This window comes from Moschus berezovskii, chromosome 7 (genome assembly GCF_049115385.1).
Source record: "Moschus berezovskii isolate FMDL1 chromosome 7, NW_MosBer_1.0, whole genome shotgun sequence".
NCBI classification, from domain to species: Eukaryota; Metazoa; Chordata; class Mammalia; order Artiodactyla; family Moschidae; genus Moschus; species Moschus berezovskii.
In genome coordinates this window covers 67172937-67192722 of record NC_142466.1, presented here as the reverse complement: position 1 = coordinate 67192722, position 19786 = coordinate 67172937, and the positions used below count along the sequence as shown (strand labels likewise).

At 43.2% G+C, this 19786-nt stretch overlaps 1 protein-coding gene across 6 annotated transcripts in view; it reads right to left on the bottom strand.

The window, feature by feature from the left end:
• The window catches only part of RUSC2 (RUN and SH3 domain containing 2), a 72996-nt gene that overhangs the window by 29689 nt on the left and 23521 nt on the right, over nucleotides 1-19786 (bottom strand). Inside the window, exon 1 of one of the 6 annotated variants that reach the window (XM_088837953.1) lies at nucleotides 18956-19361. The exons of 4 other annotated variants lie outside the window; for them this stretch is intronic. The gene's annotated coding sequence lies outside the window, so the exon portion shown is untranslated. Of the gene's footprint in view, nucleotides 1-1667; nucleotides 2135-18955; nucleotides 19362-19786 lie in introns of those variants that run through there. One more of the 6 variants, XM_055426978.2, reaches the window with a different exon arrangement.

Genomic DNA, 19786 nt, shown 5'->3' with positions numbered 1-19786 from the left:
GGACGCGAAACCAGGTCTCCTCAATTCTTAATTCTTTCCACTACAACTGCCTCTCAGAAAATGATCAGGGTCACACCCTCTTCCTAAAGTCTCTGCATTTACCCTACTACCAACGCAGACACATCCTACTTTTTCCTGGATAGGCTCACACTCTAGTCTCGAAAGTGAATGTGTTAGTGGCTCAGTCGTTCTGACTCTGAGACCACATGGACTGGAGCCTGCCAGGCTTCTCTGTCCATGGAATCCTCCATGGAATTCTACTGGAGTGGGTTGCCATTTCCTTCTCCAGGGGGTCTTCCTGACCCAGGGATCTGACCCAGGTCTCCTGCAGTGCAGGTAGACTCTTTACCATCTGAGCCACCGGGACTCACAGTTTCCATTTACACAGTTTGTATTTACCCACTTTACTCGTCTCTGAACCCATAGTCCCTTTCATATTAATGCCCCAGGCTCTAATAATACTCTTTAATCCTACCTCCTGCTCCAGTTTCCAGCACACATCTCCCTGTCCCCACTCACAGTCCTCAATACCCTTTTTCCTTGCACCATAGTTCACATTCCTAGATGCTTCCTGGGAACTAACACCTTCCCACAATTTCCCAATGTATTACCCTACCCAATCACATTTTGCACAACATGGAACTACTGACTCCTACTAGTGTATGTTTTTGAATCCTCCACCAAGGTGATCAATGGAGAGGGGAATTTAAAGAACTCTATCTTCTCAGCAATAGAATTCTGGGTAATTCTGGGCAGGAAGAAGTTTTAAACTCCAGAGAAAGGTTTCCCTTGTCTTTGGTCATCAGCATCTTTCTGCCAGTCATAGAACCCCTTTCCTCTTTTTTTGACCTGCTGAATGAGGAGGGGAAGATAGTGATACTCAGTTGTTATTCTCCAGCAATCTGACCTTGACTTGAGGTCTGATGGGGAGCCTCAGTAGGACTGCTGAGCCTTTTCCTGTACGGGGTCTCTCTTGGACAGGACTGAAGCGGGGAGAGCAGGAGGGTGGATTTGGGTGTATCAAAACTTATCCTTAGGTCTGTTCCTGTTAGGAATCTAAGCCTGTATAAAAAGGCCAATGATAACAGGTCAGGTGTCCTCGGCATTACATCCTCCCTCTCCCTATAATGTGCCTCCTGGTCAACATTCTTTCTTACTCCATCCTTATCTGTAGTCTTGTGGCTCCTGCAGTGCCAGATGTGGTGTGTGTGTCTGTGTGCATGTATGTATGTACATGGAGGGACAAGATGGGCTCGATGCTTCCCCTTCCCAGTGCCTGCTCTTGAAGGCTGAGTGGATCCCTGCAGGTCTCCATCATAAACTTACAGGAGCTGTACGGGTGTCTCTTCCCATTAAGCCTTTGTGTCTAGCTCTGACTCCCTGTCTCCTGACCCACACTATAGCAGCTTCATTAGAAATGCTCAGAAAGGGAGAAGGGGATCTTCTCGACAAAATAGCATCAGCCCCAACCTCTGTTCTTCTCATCTCTGCACCACAGCCCCAAAGTATGCATGGATGAGCTTGTCTAACATTTGCTCTCCTGCTCGCTCGCGCTCTCTCCCTCTCCGAAAGACAAAGCCAATCCTCAGAAGCCAGGGCCCAAATGTGCTGATCAGTTATTCCAGCGTCCCTGTCCTGCCCCTCCCCCCAGCTCCGCTGAGCCATACCTCTGTAAGGTGCCTTAGCTGAATCCCGAGATTTCTGTTCCGCGGCACTCCGACCAACCGCTATCTTGACTGTTGGAGCTGAGGCACTGTTCCACAGGCCCGCACAGGGGCAAGTGGGCTGATTTCCTAAGATCTGATTTCTGCTAATACAATGGCATCGTTGCTAATGCAGGGAGGCTGCGCAATCCCAGCCCAGTATCCTTGCCGCTGCCGCTGGTGCTGCGGTGACGTTGCTGCTCCGGGAAGGGGGAAGGGAAAGGAACAGGCATGCCCACAGTGCAGCCGCTCAGCCTCCCTCCCTTGTCAGTCCCTGCGGCCCTTTAGCCTGGGGAAGGGGGAGGGTAGAGCAGGGAGTCAGCCACAGAGGGCAGGCAGTGCTGCAAGGCAAGAACTCTCCCAGCGGCAAAGAGAAGCCTAGTGAGCTGGGCCCGGCTCCACTCTCATTGCTAGGAGTCTCAGGGAAAAGGTCTGGGAGGAGGCTGGGAGCTTCCTTCCTTCCTCAGGCTCCTCCTTTTAGATCTCAGCCAGAAAACCTCTCCCTCCTCTTTTCACCCACTCTGAATGACTCCTTGTTTTCCAGGCTTTTCCTTTCACTAGGATTCCAGACTAGCCTCAGGGTGGAGCATCCAGCTGGGGAGGGGGTTTCTGCAGGCCCGGAGGGAGGCTGTGGGGATTAGTCATCATTCCACCAGCGGTAACACCAAGTTCCTAGACTTGACACTAGGCTATCTAGGGTGTGCCTCTTCAGAGAAATGGGATCTGATCAGAAAAAAAAGAGAGAGAGAGACTGGGCCATTGGTAGGCTTCTATACAATGAGTGGGAGTGAGCCTTAGGATCAAGTTGGCTGCGGTCCCCTTCCTACCACAGGGTCCAGTTCAGCTCCCTGGATCTTCAGAAGGTCTGTTGGTGTGACTGGAGCAGAATCCTTCCCCCTCTCACCTGCATCAGTTTTTGGTTAGTGCTGAGCAGGGACCAGCTGGGCCTGTGGGGAGGTGGTGTCCATTTGGTCAGGCCAGGGAGCAGGAAGTCTATTTTCCTAGAGGAAGGAAGGCTAAGGGAAAGGAGTGGTTTCCCCCAGGCCAGAGAGAAACCTCAGTTCCTTCTGAAGCCCTACATAGCCCTCCACCCCTTCCCTACACCACCCTTGTCAGGTTCTGGGCCAGTTCTGTGGGAGTCAGGAAACAGTGGAGAAGCCACAGCCAGAGCCAGTTGCCCCGTGAGCAGCAGCATCTCTCTGGCCAGTTTGCGCCAGGGCCGCCCACGGGCACCCCCGAACAGGGATGGTCTCAAGCTGGGCTTGGCCCTTAAACACTAGCCATTACAGGGCTCCTTCCAGTATGGACCACTATCTGGACTCCACAGCCAAGCCCTTGGATTTTCAGGCCCTAAAAAGAAGGCTTAGGTCTACTGGCCAGGACCATGTCAGCCACCACTCAGGATCCAGAAGAGATGTCCTTTCTTGCCCTTTATTGTTGCTTCTATTCCCTATGAGACTCAAGTGCCCACTGATGTTATGCTGAGATGAGCTGAGTTAGAGAAAAGTGGCTAAAGACCCCCCAAACCTATCTCCAACCTTGACCTGTTTGAGAGGCCATGGCCCCATGATCCTACAAAGCAGAATAAAGGAGAGAGGGAGGCTGCAGTTCATAAAACTAGCCATGAGTGGTCCCCTCTGGGATATTGGAAGGTATCACTTTGCTTCCCTCTCCCCCAGCTGGAACAGACCTCAAAGGAGGCTGGATAAGCAGCTGTAGACAGGGGCAAAGTCAATCTCAACCAGTGCTTATAGCTGCAGTTAGAGCTCTGGACCCAGGGCTTTGTCCCTGAAATTTCTGTGAGGCTAAGCTGTGCACTGGAAAGCTACTTACTCTGGAAATGTTTCCAGTTGCCTACAGCAGGTAGTTTAACTTACTTTCAGTGCTTAACTTACTTCACCACATCACAGACTACATCATCACTTACTTTCCACCAATTCCTGCCAAAGAGCTATAAGGCTTTGATGAGAAGATCAATTTTTTTTCTGACTAGAAACAAACTATATATACCATCACATTATGAACCACAATGCCTCCTAACTAGTCTTCTCATCTGCAATTTACTTCCTACTTAGTACTGCCAGATTTATTACCCTGAAGTCTTATCTTTATTCAACATTCACTCCTCCTGCTCCTTTTAGTGGTATCCAATGGGTGTTCATTGGAAGGACTGATGCTAAAACTAAAACTCCAATACTTTGGCCACCTCATGCAATGAGTTGACTCACTGGAAAAGACTCTGATGCTGGGAAGGATTAGGGGTGGGAGGAGAAGGGGACGACAGAGAAGGAGATGGCTGGATGGCATCACTGACTCAATGGACATGAGTTTGAGTGAACTCCGGGAGTTGGTGATGGACAGGGGGGCCTGGCGTGCTGTGATTCATGGGGTCGCGAAGAGTCGGACACAACTGAGCGACTGAACTGAACTGAACTGAATACCTAGAGAATCAAGTTCAAACTCCTCACTTTGGCTTTCAAGTTCCCTCCATCTTATCTGTCTACTCACTTTCGATCCAACCTTACTTTCCATCCTCCATTCATGTAGTCCTTCAAACCTGTTTCATAAGTTCTTTCCACTCAGCTGTCTTTGTTCAGATTCTCCTGGCTGTTACGCTTGACTAAATCTAAAAGGAATTATCCAAGACCTACAAGGCCCAGATCAACTCCTGCATCAAGTCTTCACTGATTACCTTTGAAGCCAGAAATGATCTTTGTCTACTGAACTGTGGTTGCAGATTACTGATTTTACAGACAGGGAAAAAATCCCACAAAAGCCAGGGGGTCAATATGGGCTACCAGTTTCTTAAACTGCCAAGTAAGATCATTAAAACGATAACAACAAAAAAAACCCCGTTATATCAATTATTTTCATCATTTCATTAAAAAAACATAGTTATTATTTTTCTCATTTCATTGTATACTGAGGCAAACTTCACTGGAAACTAATATCAGTTCATGAGAGGTTTTGATTAAGTAAATCACTTGTTACTTGACATGATTATGCTCTTTTTTTGCATATCCACTTTAATGGCTCTTTTAGATAGTAAAGTCCAAGCTTTACTCATCTTTGTATTCCCAATATCCAGAGCTTAAGGTAGTATCATTTTTTATTTTGTGCTTCTCATAATATTCGCAGGGTTTAGATTGTAGAAGGTGGTGAGTCAAAGCCTTGTTGAATTAGAGTAGTCCAAAAAGAGTGAGAGTATAAATGAAAGGAAATGGTGGGCAGATCTGACTCAAAAAACTGACAGAGAAGACCCCTGCTGTTCATAAGGGGGGAGGGGGAAGGTCTATTAAAAGAAAGTTTAGCAAAAAAGGAATAACCCTTCATAATCTTGAGTTACATAATGCATTCTTAGACATGATACCACAAGTACAAGTGACAAAAGAAAAAATAGATAAGTTGGACTTCATAAAAGTTTAAAATTTTTGTGCTTTAAAGGACACAATCAAGAGAGTGAAAAGAAAAAAGGGGGGGGGAGACAACTCAAAGAATGCAAGAAAAATTTGCAAATCATATATCTGAAAAGGGACTTCTATCCAGAATACACAAAGTACTTTTATAACTCAACAAAAGATATATAACCCAATTTAAAAATGAGCCAACGATCTGAGCAGACATTTCTCTAAAGGAGACAAATAAGCACAAGAAGAGATACCGAATATCATTAGTTATTCAGTTCAGTTGCTCAGTCGTGTCCGACTCTTTGCGACCCCATGAATCACAGCACGCCAGACCTATTAGGGAAGTGCAAATCAAAAGTAAAATGAGATACCACTTTTCCCTACTAGAAAGGATAAATAAAAAAGACAGAGAATAACAAATGTTGATGATGTGGAGAAATTAGAACCCTCATACGCTGCTGGGAGGATTGTGTGATAGATTGTTCAGTCACTTTGGAAAACAGTCTGGTAGTTCGTCAAAACATTAAACACAGAATTACCATATGACCCAGAAATTCTACTCCTAGATATATACCCTAAAGGAATGAAAAAATATATATCTTCACACAAAAGCTTATATATGAATGTTCATAGCAGCATTATTTATACTAGCCAAAAAGTAGGACCAACCCAATATCCATTAACAGATGGATTAAATTAAATGTGGTATATTCATAAGATGTAATATTATTTGGTAATAAAAAGTAATGAAGTAGTGAAACATGCTACAATGTGGATGAACCTTGAAAACACGCTAAGTGGAAGATGCCAAACACTAAAGGCCAGGTACTGTTTGACTTCATTTCACCAGGGAAGCCCTTTTCATATGAAACACCCGGACTAGGCAAATCTATGGAGATGAAAAGTAGATTACTGTAGTAGTGGCTTCCAGGGACTTGGGGAAAGGGAAAATGGTAAGTGATTGTTATTGGGTATGGGATTTTTTGGGGGGATGATGCAAATGTTCTAAAATCAGATTATGGTGGTGGGTGGCCATGCCCTCCTCCAGGGGATCTTCCCAATCCAGGGATTGGACCCAGACAGATTCTTTACCATCTGAGCCACCAGGGAAGCAACTGAATCAGTTCAGTTCAGTTCAGTTCAGTCGCTCAGTCGTGTCCGACTCTCCGCGACCCCATGAATCACAGCACGCCAGGCCTCCCTGTCCATCACCAACTCCCGGAGTACACTCAAACTCATGTCCACAGAGTCGGTGATGCCATCCAGCCATCTCATTCTCCGTCGTCCCCTTCTCCTCCCGCCCCCAACCTTTCCCAGCATCAGAGTCTTTTCCAGTGAGTCAACTCGTCTCATGAGGTGGCCAAAGTATTGGAGTTTCAGCTTTAGCATCAGTCCCTCCAATGAACATCCAGGATTGATCTCCTTTAGAATGGACTGGTTGGATCTCCTTGCAGTATAAGGGACTCTCAAGAGTCTTCTCCAACACCACAGTTCAAAAGCATCGATTCTTCGGCGATCAGCTTTCTTCACAGTCCAACTCTCACATCCATACATGACCACGGGAAAAACCATTGCCTTGACTAGACGGACCTTGGTCAGCAAAGTAATGTCTCTGCTTTTTAATATACTATCAAGGTTGGTCATAACTTTCCTGCCAAGGAGCAAGCGTCTTTTAATTTCATGGCTGCAATCAGCATCTGCAGTGATTTTGGAGCCCAAAAAAACAAAGTCTTATACTTTAAATGATGAAATAGATATCCGTTATGTCTCAATAAAGCCGTTAAAAAAAGAAGCTGCAGCAGTGAACAAAGTTGTTTAGCACAGAGGCAGAAGTTTTTAAAGGCTCAGTAACTGGGTGGGGGTAGGGGTGGCAGAAACTCAGGTGTACGAGAAAATAGAGGGTATCACTGCCATGTCAACCCAAGGATCTCAGACAATTCCCTCTCCTGTCTGTTTTTTTTTTTTCAATACCAAAATTCTTAGAAAGATGGACTATGCTAATTCTTTCTCCTTAATTATTTCTTAAACAATCAGAAGTCTGTCTTCTTTTTATTAATACTTGAACTGCTAAAAGCAGTTCTAACTTTTAAGCTCATAATATTTAAATTGCCTGACACTTATCCACCCTCTCCTATTGAAACCCTCCTTTTCCTTTGGCTTCCTAGTTTTTCTTCTTAGATCATTCTTTCTTCATTGTTTAATACAACAATACCTGACCTATATTTAAATATAGAGTCACAGCAGGGCTCAGACCTGAAATCTTTTCAACCTGAGAAGTGTTTAGCCCTTCCCAGTATTCTATTGATTTCCAAATCTTCATTCTTCCTGAACTTCCAGAATCAAATCTCCAATAGCCCATTAGGTACTTCTTACTCCCCCAAATGGAGGGACTTCCCCTAGTGATCTAATGGTTAAGACTGTGAGCTTCCATGGTAAGGGGCGTGGGTTAGATTTTTGGTTGGGGAACTAAGATCTTCCACTCAGTGTGGTGTGGCCCACCCAAAAAAAAACCAACCATCCATTAAAAAAAAAAAATTGATTTTTCTATTTCAAATCAGCTTTCTTTAAACTACCATTATACAAAATTGAGCTATTTCAAATTCTAAAAGATGATTCTGTAAGTTCGGCACTCAATATGCCATCAAATTTGGAAAACTCAGCAGTAGCCACAGGACCGGAAAAGGTCAGTTTTCATTCCAATCCCAAAGAAAGGCAATGCCAAAGAATGTTCAAACTACCGCACAATTGTACTCATCACACACAATAGCAAAGTAATGCTCAAAATTCTCCAAGCCAGGCTTCAGCAGTATGTGAACTGTGAAATTCCAGATATTCAAGCTGGATTTAGAAAAGGAAGAGGAACCAGAGATCAAATTGCTAACATCTGCTGGATCTTCGAAAAAGCAAGAGAAGACCAGAAAAACATATACTTCTGCTTTATTGATTATGCCAAAGTTTTTGACTGTGTAGATCACAATAAACTGTGGAAAATTCTTCAAGAGATGGGAATACCAGACCACCTTACCTGCCTCCTGAGAAATCTGTATGCAGGTCAAGAAGCAATAGTTAGAAATGGACATGGAACAACAGACTGGTTCCAAATTGGGATAGGAGTACATCAAGACTGTATATTGTCACCCTGCTTATTTAACTTATATGCAGAGTGCATCATGAGAAATGCTGGACTGGATGAAGCACAAGCTGGAATCAAGATTGCCAGGAGAAATATTAATAACCTCAGATATGTGATGATACCACCCATATGGCAGAAAGTGAAGAACTAAAGAGCCTCTTGATGAAAGTGAAAGAGGAGAGTGGAAAAAGCTGACTTAAAACTCAACATTCAGAAAACTAAGATCATGGCATCTGGTCCCATCACTTCATAGCAAATAGATGGGGAAACAATGGAAACAGTGACAGACTTTATATTTTGGGGCTCCAAAGTCACTGCAGATGGTAACTGCAGCCATGCAATTAAAAGATGCTTGCTCCTTGGAAGAAAAGCTATGACCAACATAGACAGCATATTAAAAAGCAGAGACATTACTTTGCTGACCAAGGCCCATCTAGTCAAAGCTATGGTTTTTCCAGTAGTCATGCATGGATGTGAGAGTTGAACTATAAAGAAAGCTGAGCGCCGAAGAATTGATGCTTTTAAACTGTGATGCATGGGGCTGGTGCAAGGGGATGAGCTGGAGGGAGGATATGGGGAAGAGGGAGGTGGAAGGGAGGTTCAAGAAGGGGAACACATGTACACCCAGGGCGGATTTGGGTCAATGTATGGCAAAATCAACCAATATATTAATGTAAAGTAATTTGCCTCCAATAAAAAAAAAAAGAAAGAAAAAAATAAATAAAATAAACTGTGGTGTTGGAGAAGACTCTTGAGAGTCCCTTGGACTGCAAGGAGATCCAACCAGTCCATCCTAAAGGAAATCAGTCCTGAATGTTTATTGGAAGGACTGATGCTGAAGCTGAAATTGCAATACTTTGGACACCTGATGTGAAGGACTGACTCCTTGGAAAAGACCTTGATGCTGGGAAAGATTGAAGGCAAGAGGAGAAGGGGGTGACAGAGGATGAGATGGTTGAATGGCCTCACTGACTCAATGGACATGAGTTTGAGCAAACTCTGGGAGATAGTGAAGGACAGGGAAGCATGCTGCAGTCCATGGGGTCACAGAGTCAAATACAACTAAACGACTGAACAAGACTGTAGCCTGCCAGGTTCCTCCGTCCATGGTTTTCCTAGGTGAGAATACTGGGGTGGAATACCGTTTCCTTCCCCAGGGGATCTTCCTCACCCAGGGGATGAACCTGCATCTCTTACTTGGCAAGCAGATTCTTTACCACTGAGCTACCTGGGAAGCCCACATGCTAAGGACTTACATTGTCTCATTTTATACATATAACCATTCTCTAAGATAAGTATTATTATCTCTATTTTACGGATGAGAAGTCTGAGGCTCAGGAATATTAAATGACCTTCCTAAGGTAACCTTTGGCGATCAGCTTTCTTCACAGTCCAAATCACATATCCATACATGACCACTGGAAAAACCATAGCCTTGACTAGATGAACCTTGGTTGGCAGAGTAATGTCTCTGCTTTTTAATATGCTATCTAGGTTGGTCATAACTTTCCTTCCAAGGAGTAAGCGTCTTTTAATTTCATGGCTGAAATCAGCATCCACAGTGATTTTGGAGCCAAAAAATAAAGTCTGACACTGTTTCCACTGTTTCCCCATCTATTTCCCATGAAGTGATGGAACCAGATGCCATGATCTTCATTTTCTGAATGTTGAGCTTCAAGCCAACTTTTTCACTCTCCTCTTTCATTTTCATCAAGAGGTTTTTTAGTTCCTCTTCACTTTCTGCCATAAGGGTGGTGTCATCTGCATATCTGAAGTTATTGATATTTCTCCCGGCAATCTTGATTCCAGCCTGTGCTTCTTCCAGCCCAACATTCCTCATGATGTACTCTGCATATAAGTTAAATAAGCAGGGTGACAATATACAACCTTGACGTACTCCTTTTCCTATTTGGAACCAGTGTGTTGTTCCATGTCCAGTTCTGTTGCTTCCTGACCTGCATACAGGTTTCTCAAGAGGCAGGTCAGGTGGTCTGGTATTCCCATCTCTTTCAGAATTTTCCAGTTTGCTGTGATCCACACAGTCAAAGGCTTGATGCTTTTGAACTGCGGTGTTGGAGAAGACTCTTTAGAGTCCCTTGGATTGCAAGGAGATCCAACCAGTCCATTCCAAAGGAGATCAATCCTGGGTGTTCATTGGAAGGACTGATGCTAAAGCTGAAACTCCAATACTTTGGCCACCTCATGCGAAGAGTTGACTCACTGGAAAAGACTCTGATGCTGGGAAAGGTTGGGGGCGGGAGAAGGGGACGACAGAGAATGAGATGGCTGGATGGCATCACCGACTCGATGGACATGAGTTTGAGTGAACTCCGGGAGTTGGTGATGGACAGGGAGGCCTGGCGTGCTGTGATTCACGGGGTCACGAAGAGTCGGACACGACTGAGCGACTGAACTGAACCGAACTGAAGGTAACCTGGTCAGTTTGAGCAAACTCTCGGAGATGCTGAAGGACAGGGAAGCCTGGCATGGGCGTGACTTAGCAACTGAACAACAACAACAAAAGGTAACTCGGTCAGTAATGTCTGATCTGGCATTCAGACACAGAACCGTCTGACTCCAAAGTCAGTGTTCTCAACTACTTGTTACACTGCCTTTCAAGTTCCTGTCACTACTTCTATCATCCGAGTTCAGACCTGCAGGCACCTCTCCTCTGAATTATCATACAGTCTTCTAATCAGTTTTCTTGCTTTCATTCTGGCTCTTTCCTCCCAGCTATCCTATACACTGACACAAGACTGATTTCCCCAAAGTACTGTCTCAATATTGGTATCCTCACCTTACTACTAAAAAGTTGTTAGTGGCTCCCCACTGCCTACAGGATAATCCAAATTCCTTAATGCGGTATTTAAAGTTCCTTCCTACTTATCCAACCATGTTCCATCAGATGACAAATTTATTCTGCATTTTGGCTCATTCCACTGGGAAGATATCTGGAATGCTCTATTTTCCTTGCCTTTGTTTCTTTTTAAAGGATCTAGCTCAAATTCTACCATGTCTGGAAGTTTTTCTTTATCATGAAAGTCTTTATTCTGAACTTTTTCAATATCAACTGTCTACACAACTCATTTGGTACCAAGTCTTGGCCATTTTATTTTGTTATTTATCTCCTGATGACAGCACACTTTTGAAGAGTGGCATTGTCTTATATCTTGATAAGTAATTCTGAGCCCAGAGTCTTGGCACTCAGTAAGGCACCACTGATGTTTGCTTGCTAAAGCTACTGAATGGCAATCCCAGTGGGCTAGCTGGACTCAAGTCAGCTTTCAGAAGGTTAGCTTAGTCTGAGAATAGATCTTTTTTTTTAACTTTTAAAATAGTTTCTTTTATTCATTTATTTATTTTTAAATTTTCATTGGAGTATAGTTGCTTTACAATGTTGTGTTAATTTCTGCTGTACAGCAAAGTGAATCAGTTATACGTATATATGTATCCCCTCTCTTTTAGAGTTCCTTCCCATTTCGGTCACCCCAGAGCATTAAGTAGAGTTCCCTGTGCTCTACTTTAGGTTTTCATTAGTTATCTATTTTATACATGTGTATATATGTCAATCCCAACCTCCCAATTCATCCCACCTCCCCTTCCCCCTCTTAGTGTCCATATGTTTGTTCTCTGCATCTGTGTCTCCATCTCTACCTTGTAAACAGGTTATCTGCACCATTTTTCTAGATCCCACATGTATTAGTTAATCTACAATATTTGTTTTTCTGACTTACTTCATTCTGTATGACGGTCTCCAGGTCCATCCATGTCTCTGCAAATGGCACAATTTCATTCCTTTTTATGGCTGAGTAACACTCCATTTGGAGAAGGAAATGGTAACCCACTCCAGTATTCTTGCCTGGAGAATCCCATGGACAGAGAAGCCTGGTAGTCCACGGGGTCGCAAAGAGTCGGACACGACTGAGCGATTGAACAGAACACTCCATTGTATATATGTACCACATCTTCCCTATCCATTCCTCTGCTGATGGATGTTTAGGCTATTTACAGGTCCTAGCTATTGTAAACAGTGCTGCAATAAACACTGCAGTGCATGTATATTTCAGAATTATGGTTTTCTCCAGGTATATGCCCAGGAGTGGGGTTGTTGGGTCATATGAAGAATACACAGAAGAACTGTACAAATATGATCTTTGCAACCAAGATAATCACGATGGCGTGATCACTCACCTGGAACCAGACATCTTGGAATGTGAAGTCAAGTGGGCCTTAGAGAGCATTACTACGAACAAAGCTAGTGGAGGTGATGGAATTCCAATTGAGCTATTTCAAATCCTGAAAGATGATGCTGTGAAAGTGCTGCACTCAATATGCCAGCAAATTTGGAAAACTCAGCAGTGGCCACAGGACTGGAAAAGGTCAGTCTTCATTCCAATCCCAAAGAAAGGCAATGCCAAAGAATGCTCAAACTACCGCACAATTGCACTCATCTCACACGCTAGTAAAGTCATGCTCAAAATTCTCCAAGCCAGGCTTCAGCAATATGTGAACCGTGAACTTCCAGATGTTCAAGCAGGTTTTAGAAAAGGCAGAGGAACCAGAGATCAAATTGCCAACATCTGCTGGATCATGGAGAAAGCAAGAGAGTTCCAGAAAAACATCTATTTCTGCTTCATTGACTATGCCAAAGCTTTTGACTGTGTGGATCACAATAAACTGTGGAAAATTCTGAAAGAGATGGGAATACCAGTCTACCTGACCTGCCTCTTGAGAAACCTGTATGCAAGTCAGGAAGCAACACTTAGAATTGGACATGGAACAACAGACTGGTTCCAAATAGGAAAAGGAGTACGTCAAGATTGTATATTGTCACCCTGCTTATTTAACTTATATGCAGAGTACATCATGAGGAACACTGGGCTGGAAGAAGCACAGCTGGAATTAAGATTGCTGAGAGAAATATCAATAACCTCAGATATGCAGATGACACCACCCTTATGGCAGAAAGTGAAGAGGAACTCAAAAGCCTCTTGATGAAAGTGAAAGAGGAGAGTGAAAAGGTTGACTTGAAGGTCAACGTTCAGAAAACTAAGATCATGGCATCTGGTCCCATCACTTCATGGGAAATAGATGGGGAAACAGTGGAAGCAGTGTCAGACTTTATTTTTTTGGGCTCCAAAATCACTGCAGATGCTGATTGCAGCCATGAAATTAAAAGACGCTTACTCCTTGGAAGGAAAGTTATGACCAACCTAGATAGCATATTAAAAAGCAGAGTCATTACTTTGCCAACAAAAGTCCATCTAGTCAAGGCTATGGTTTTTCCCGTGGTCATGTATGGATGTGAGAGTTGGACTGTGAAGAAAGCTGATCGCAGAAGAATTGATGCTTTTGAACTGTGGTGCTGGAGAAGACTCTTGAGAGTTCCTTGGACTGCAAGGAGATCCAACCAGTCCATTCTAGAGGAGATCAATCCTGGGTGTTCATTGGAAGGACTGATGCTAAAACTGAAACTCCAATACTTTGGCCACCTCATGTGACCAGTTGACTCACCGGAAAAGAGTCTGATGCTGGGAGGGATTGGGGGCGGAAGGAGAAGGGGACGACAGAGAATGAGATGGCTGGATGGCATCACCGACTCTGTGGACATGAGTTTGAGTGAACTCCGGGAGTTGGTGATGGACAGGGAGGCCTGGCGTGCTGTGATTCATGGGGTTGCGAAGAGTCGGACACGACTGAGCGACTGAACTGAACTGAACTGAATGGTAGTTCTATTTTTAGTTTTTTAAGGCACTTTCAAACTGTTCTTCATAGAGAACAATGTATCAATTCAGTTCAGTTCAGTTCAGTTCAGTTGCTCAGTCGTGTCCGACTCTTCGCAACCCCATGAATCACAGCACGCCAGGCCTCCCTGTCCATCACCAACTCCTGGAGCAAACTCAAACTCATGTCCACAGAGTCGGTGATGCCATCCAGCCATCACATTGTTCAATATACTGTATCAATATACATTCCCATCAACAATGTAAGAGGGTTCCCTTTTCTCTACATCCTCACTGGCATTTATTGTTTGTAAGAGAATAGCACATTTGATAAGAGGCATGGAAGGAAGGAAGATGAAAACCAAAAAGTTAAGCCTTAGCAAAGTGCTTAGTAAATAAATCTTCAAGGCCAAGATTTCTCTTAACCCCTCATTTCTTTCCATTTTCATACTAAGGATGGAAAGATGACTGAGCAGCCATGTCTTCAGTCAGTACTTCACTACCGCTTATTTCCACAGTCATGATCCTAGAGTGAAGATTGCAAAGTGAGAGCCTCTCGTATGTGGTCACATCTCGTATGTCGACAGATTTTATGTGGTTTGTACAAGTATTTCTACTGTGGTCAGAATGGCAAGCGTTGGACCACTAGAAAGGCGAGGGATAGCTAAACTCAAGTTAGGCTGAAGCAAGTTCATGTGATCCAGAGTTGATGGTTCCTCCAAACTTTTGGAGAAAAATATCTCCAACTTAAGTCGACAGGATTCTCAAAATTAAGGAGTATACAAAAATTAATTTGCATCAAAGATCACAAATATACATGGAAACAAGATACTATGAATGAATAACAGAAAACAACAAATAATAGATTTACACTGCAAGAAATTAAAATATTAAGAACATGAGAGACAGAACACAAATCAGCTATGGGTAAAATGTTTTAAATAAAGGATAAATTCTCACAGATAAGCAATTAGTAAGAGATTATTAGAAAGATCCAGGGGAGGTGAAAATAAAACATATCTAAATATAATCATTGGCTTCTGATCATTCTTATGCTTGGACCAGGCTATGCTATAGGGAGTTGCCAGGTGAAAAAAAGGATATGGAGGCTAAGGGGAGATAAACATCTTGCTATAGATCTGAATGGTAGCCTATTCAAAACACTGTGAAAATGCTCTATAAATTATAAGCATTTTATAGCAATGTAATGCATTGTTGTTACTCTTTAAAAATACCAGCATCCATTGAAGATTTTACCTGAATTATTAAGTTATTTACTGTGATCGTTGAAAGATGGTGATTTTCTATTATTCCTTCTACATTTATTAAATGGCATCCCAATATGAGAAAGATTTCCTGTTTCCTTCCTATTTATTTATTTGGTATCTGTATAGATTCTTGGCTTTTTAAAAACATTCAGTGGGTCATAATCTCTTGCTGGGTATTATTGATTTTGATGGTCATTATCCCAGATTTGGCACTATTTGGCTTTTTTGTGTGTGAAGATTTTTATTGCTGTGTACAAACTTGATCAGTAAAAAAAATTGTTTTTAATTATGTAGCTGTGTCAGGTCTTAGTTGTGGCATGTGGGCTTAGTTGCCCTGCGGCATGTGGAACCTTATTTTCTTGACCAGGAATCACACTTGCATCTCCTGCATTGGAAGGTAGATTCTTAACCATTGAACCACCAGGGAAGTCCTCAAATTAACTATTTATTCTTGGAATAATTTTTAGAAAAATAGCAAAGATAGTTAGGAGTGTATCCCTATGTCTTTTCAACCAGCACGCCCTAATGTTACCATCTTATATAGTCATGGTGCATTTGCCAAAACAACGAAATCAACACTGAATACAGTATTATTGTCTGAAGTTGCAGATTGTGAGGATTTTGCCAGTTGTCCCACTAATATTCTTGTTTTTTTTTATTAACTATTTGGCTTTTAAAAAACTCTCTCTATATATACATATAGATAGATAGATGTATATACACATGTATATAACTTTTATAAAATGTAAATTGTTTTAAAACAAAATAAAGCCCTCCTTCTCTCCCAAAAGATAGGTAGATATATACTGGAGGCTATAGATAAACAGCTTGGACAGTGTTTTAAGTATCAGTTCAGCTCAGTTCAGTCACTCGGTCGTGTCCAACTCTTTGTAACCCCATGAATCACAGTATGCCAGGCCTCCCTGTCCATCACCAACTCCCGGAGTTCACTCAAACTCATGTCCATCAAGTTGGTGATGCCATCCATCCATCTCATTCTCTGTCGTCCCCTTCTCCTCCTGCCCCCAATCCCTCCCAGCATCATTGGAAGGACTGATGCTAAAAAAGCTGAAACTCCAAAACTTTGGCCACCTTATGCGAAGAGTTTTAAGTATAGTTTAGCAAATGAAAAGATCTGTATTTCCCATAATCAAGACATTGAGTAGTTTTGGAAAAGATCAAGCAGGTAATTTTTAGTGAAAGCAGTACTGAAAAATAGATAAGACAATGTCATTCAAATACATTTCTGTCCCTAGTCTTTCCCAATTGCTCTGCTTACCTTTCACCTCAGGACACTTTTCTTTGGACATTAGCAGGAAGTACTTGCCTGTGTTGACCTAGTCAGGTATCCTCTACACCAGAAACAATCTATGTTAGGTAACTCCTTTTGGCCATGTTTTTGCCTCAGACTGCATGAGTGATTCCAAAAGGAAAGGTCAAAAGTGCCCAAATCATACTGAATAAAAATAAACCACGATTTACCATATACTCTTTTCTCTGAGGTAGAAGCATCCCAAGGCCATGAATTAATATCATCTCAAGAGTCAATCAATCAATCAAATAAACAAGTCATAAGTAGTCACTGCACACATTTCTGCTGTGTACAAAGCACTGTGCTGGGTGTTTAGGGGTAAGAGCTCAACTTGATGGGCTCATAATTTTGTTAAAATCATTGCCAACATGCCTCTGTGGAGGTCTAGGGCAGCAAGAAAGATGTTTCAGGATGTATGATAAGGGTCAGAGCAGTGGTTTCAAACTTTTTCAGCCCCAATACTTAGAACAACTCTGGTTGAAGCAGGGAGGGCCTAAAGCCCCATACACTCCAACTCCCTCTCTCCACTTCAGAGGGCCCCCCCAAAGGCACTTCCAGGGGACCCTAGGGCTCAGATGAAAAAATTCTGAAAATCTCTGGGCAAAGGCAAGACTGAGCATGGTTGGTCGGGATTGGGGAAATGGGGAGTGAAACAAAAACTGAGAGAAATCATCTTTTTTACTTCATGACTCTCAAATCATATATGCTTGGAAAATGATATCAATTAACTGCATCAGCAGCAGACTTACTTCACAGTACAGAAAATAACTTTCTAAGTGAATTCCGAAAAATCAGTTTGTATAATTACCCCCATGCCTACTAAGGTTCTATGTCTTTATAGGCCATGAGATTTGATGGACACTGAATTTCCTCTAAGACAAGTACTTCTCACTGAAATGTATGAGAGATGCTGAAATAATTTGGAGATTTAAGAATTGGTGGAAATAGTGATTCCTGCAGTCTCTGGGCTGAGTTGCAAGGAGAGAATAAACAGGCTGTTAGCTGCCTGAGAGCACCAGGCTATGACATCAGGAGTCTGATTCCACAAATGGAATAGCAGCCAATGCCCAGGAGCACTTCTGTCTTTCCTCCAGGTTGTGAGTAGCTGCTCCGAGCTGAGGAGGCCACTGTTCTGAACTGGCATTAAGTTATTTTGGACTCCAAGTGAGGCCAGCCAGTGTGTTGGGTGTGTGCTGGAAGAGGCCTAGCCTGAAAGGCTGTCCCAGACACACCCAGCTGCTTCCTTATCAGGCGTCCTTAATGTACAGTCTTCTTTTGAGGCACAGGGCTTGCTTTGTGTTTGGCTTCTCAAATATGTTACAGAAAGGTTCAGCTAAAAGTTCACCCCCCAAAATCAAATAGACTCTAGAAGTGGCCTGACTCTGAAGTACAATAGAATGGGCTCTTTCCTAGGACTACCTGGTGTGGGTTTATCTCCTTTCCCCCAAGTCTTGTTATTGTTCAGTTGCTAAGTCATGTCTGACTCTTTGTGACCTCATGGACTGCAGGATGCCAGGTTTCCCTGTCCTTCACTATCTCCCGAAATTTGCTTATATCCATTGAGTCAGTGTTGCTATCTAACCATCTCATCCTCTGCAGCCCTCTTTTCCTTTTGTCTTCCATCATTCCCAGCATTAGGGTCTTCTCCAATGAGTTGGCTCTTCGTATCAGGTGGCCAAAAGTCTATCTCCTCCCTTATGAACTGGAAATATGTAGGCACCTTTAATGGAACCAAAAATCACAGACAGAATATGTTGGGGTGAAACCCCCAACAAGTTCCAAGCCTTTTACCTCTCAGGCTCAGTTGTGAGCAGAGTACAGCACTAGGAATTATACCCAAGAAAAGAATAATCTAGAAGCCACTGACCCTCATGGAGCTGTAAAGGGTCTCTCCTTTATTCATAGAAATACCATGGTAATCAACTCAGCTTTGTTCCAGTTTCTCCTTCTGCTCAAATGGGACTACGCCTAGAAAAATATTCTCTTCCAGTAATCCAGCCAGCAAGTGCATGCCCTTCTCCATTAGATCAATCATTTGATTCCTTTCTTAGCTCAACTCATAGCACCTGTTTGGAGGCAGGAGGCTAAATCAGATAACTTCTTAAGGTACCTTTCAACTCTAATTATAAACTAAGCTAAATTAAAACCTTGGGCCCAAGGGAAGGTCCCTATGCAGTGTGCTAATAAACGTTCTCCCTCTCAACATAAATACACACACAGAGAAAGACACACACGGACACACACATACACACATACCCCACCCCTGCTATACTTCCAAATGACTGGCTTCTAACTGCCACAGTTAGAAGTCTCTAAGGACTGAGAACTTGCTGTAAATCTACCTCTTTTAAGGATGTAGGTTAGGGAGAGAGGTGAGGACTACAGAGAATTAGGAGAGTCAATTCCTACCTTGACAGGTTGAGTTCTTCAGATGGAGGAGGTGGAGGATGCAGCAGTGGATAAACAGAGAGATAGAGCCTCCTAATGCTAGGTACAGGAGAGCAGCAAGGAGCAGGAAACCACCAAGACAGACACAGTGAACCAGGGGTGAGTGTTGAAAGGTCCAGCAAGGGCTGCTCTACTTGGAAGATGGATCTCAAGCGTATATTTGCAGAAGCAAGTTAGCTGGGACAAAAAGGTCCCTATGCTTCTCCACTGTTCAGTGTGGTTGACCCTTTGCTCTTCCTTTGGCTGCTCCTTTTGGCTTCTAGCCTCTAGGAAGCGAAGCCAGAATGTTTTCTGCTTCCCCTCCCCCAAGGCAGTGGACTGAGTCGTGCAGGGCGGGTAAGCTGCTATCCAATCAGACTCTCAAAAGCTGTAAATAAAAGGCCACATATGCACAGTGAAGTAGGCTATGAGAAGAATCTAGATTGAATTACCACAAGCCAGTTGTGGAGACTGGGTGGGGGAGATAGGAGAAAGAGGAGAGAGACGCCTAGCTGCCCTTCAAGGAAATATTTTCATTCAAGCACAATCCACCCTCAGCAGGACTGCTGGAAACCATCAAAGCCGTGCTTCCTGGGAAACTATGTTCTAGTCTCACCCCAGTCTCAGCAGAGGGATCATAGTCCCTGAGACTCCTCAGTCAAGTCAAAAGCCTTTTCCCAGATGTGACTTATTTTCCAATAGACTTGAAATGACAGTCTCCAAGTCCAGCTCCCAATGCTTGGTAAAAGCACTGGGACTGCCTTATTAGCAGGCAGCAGTGAAGACCATTTCTGCGTACCCAATACTGTATTT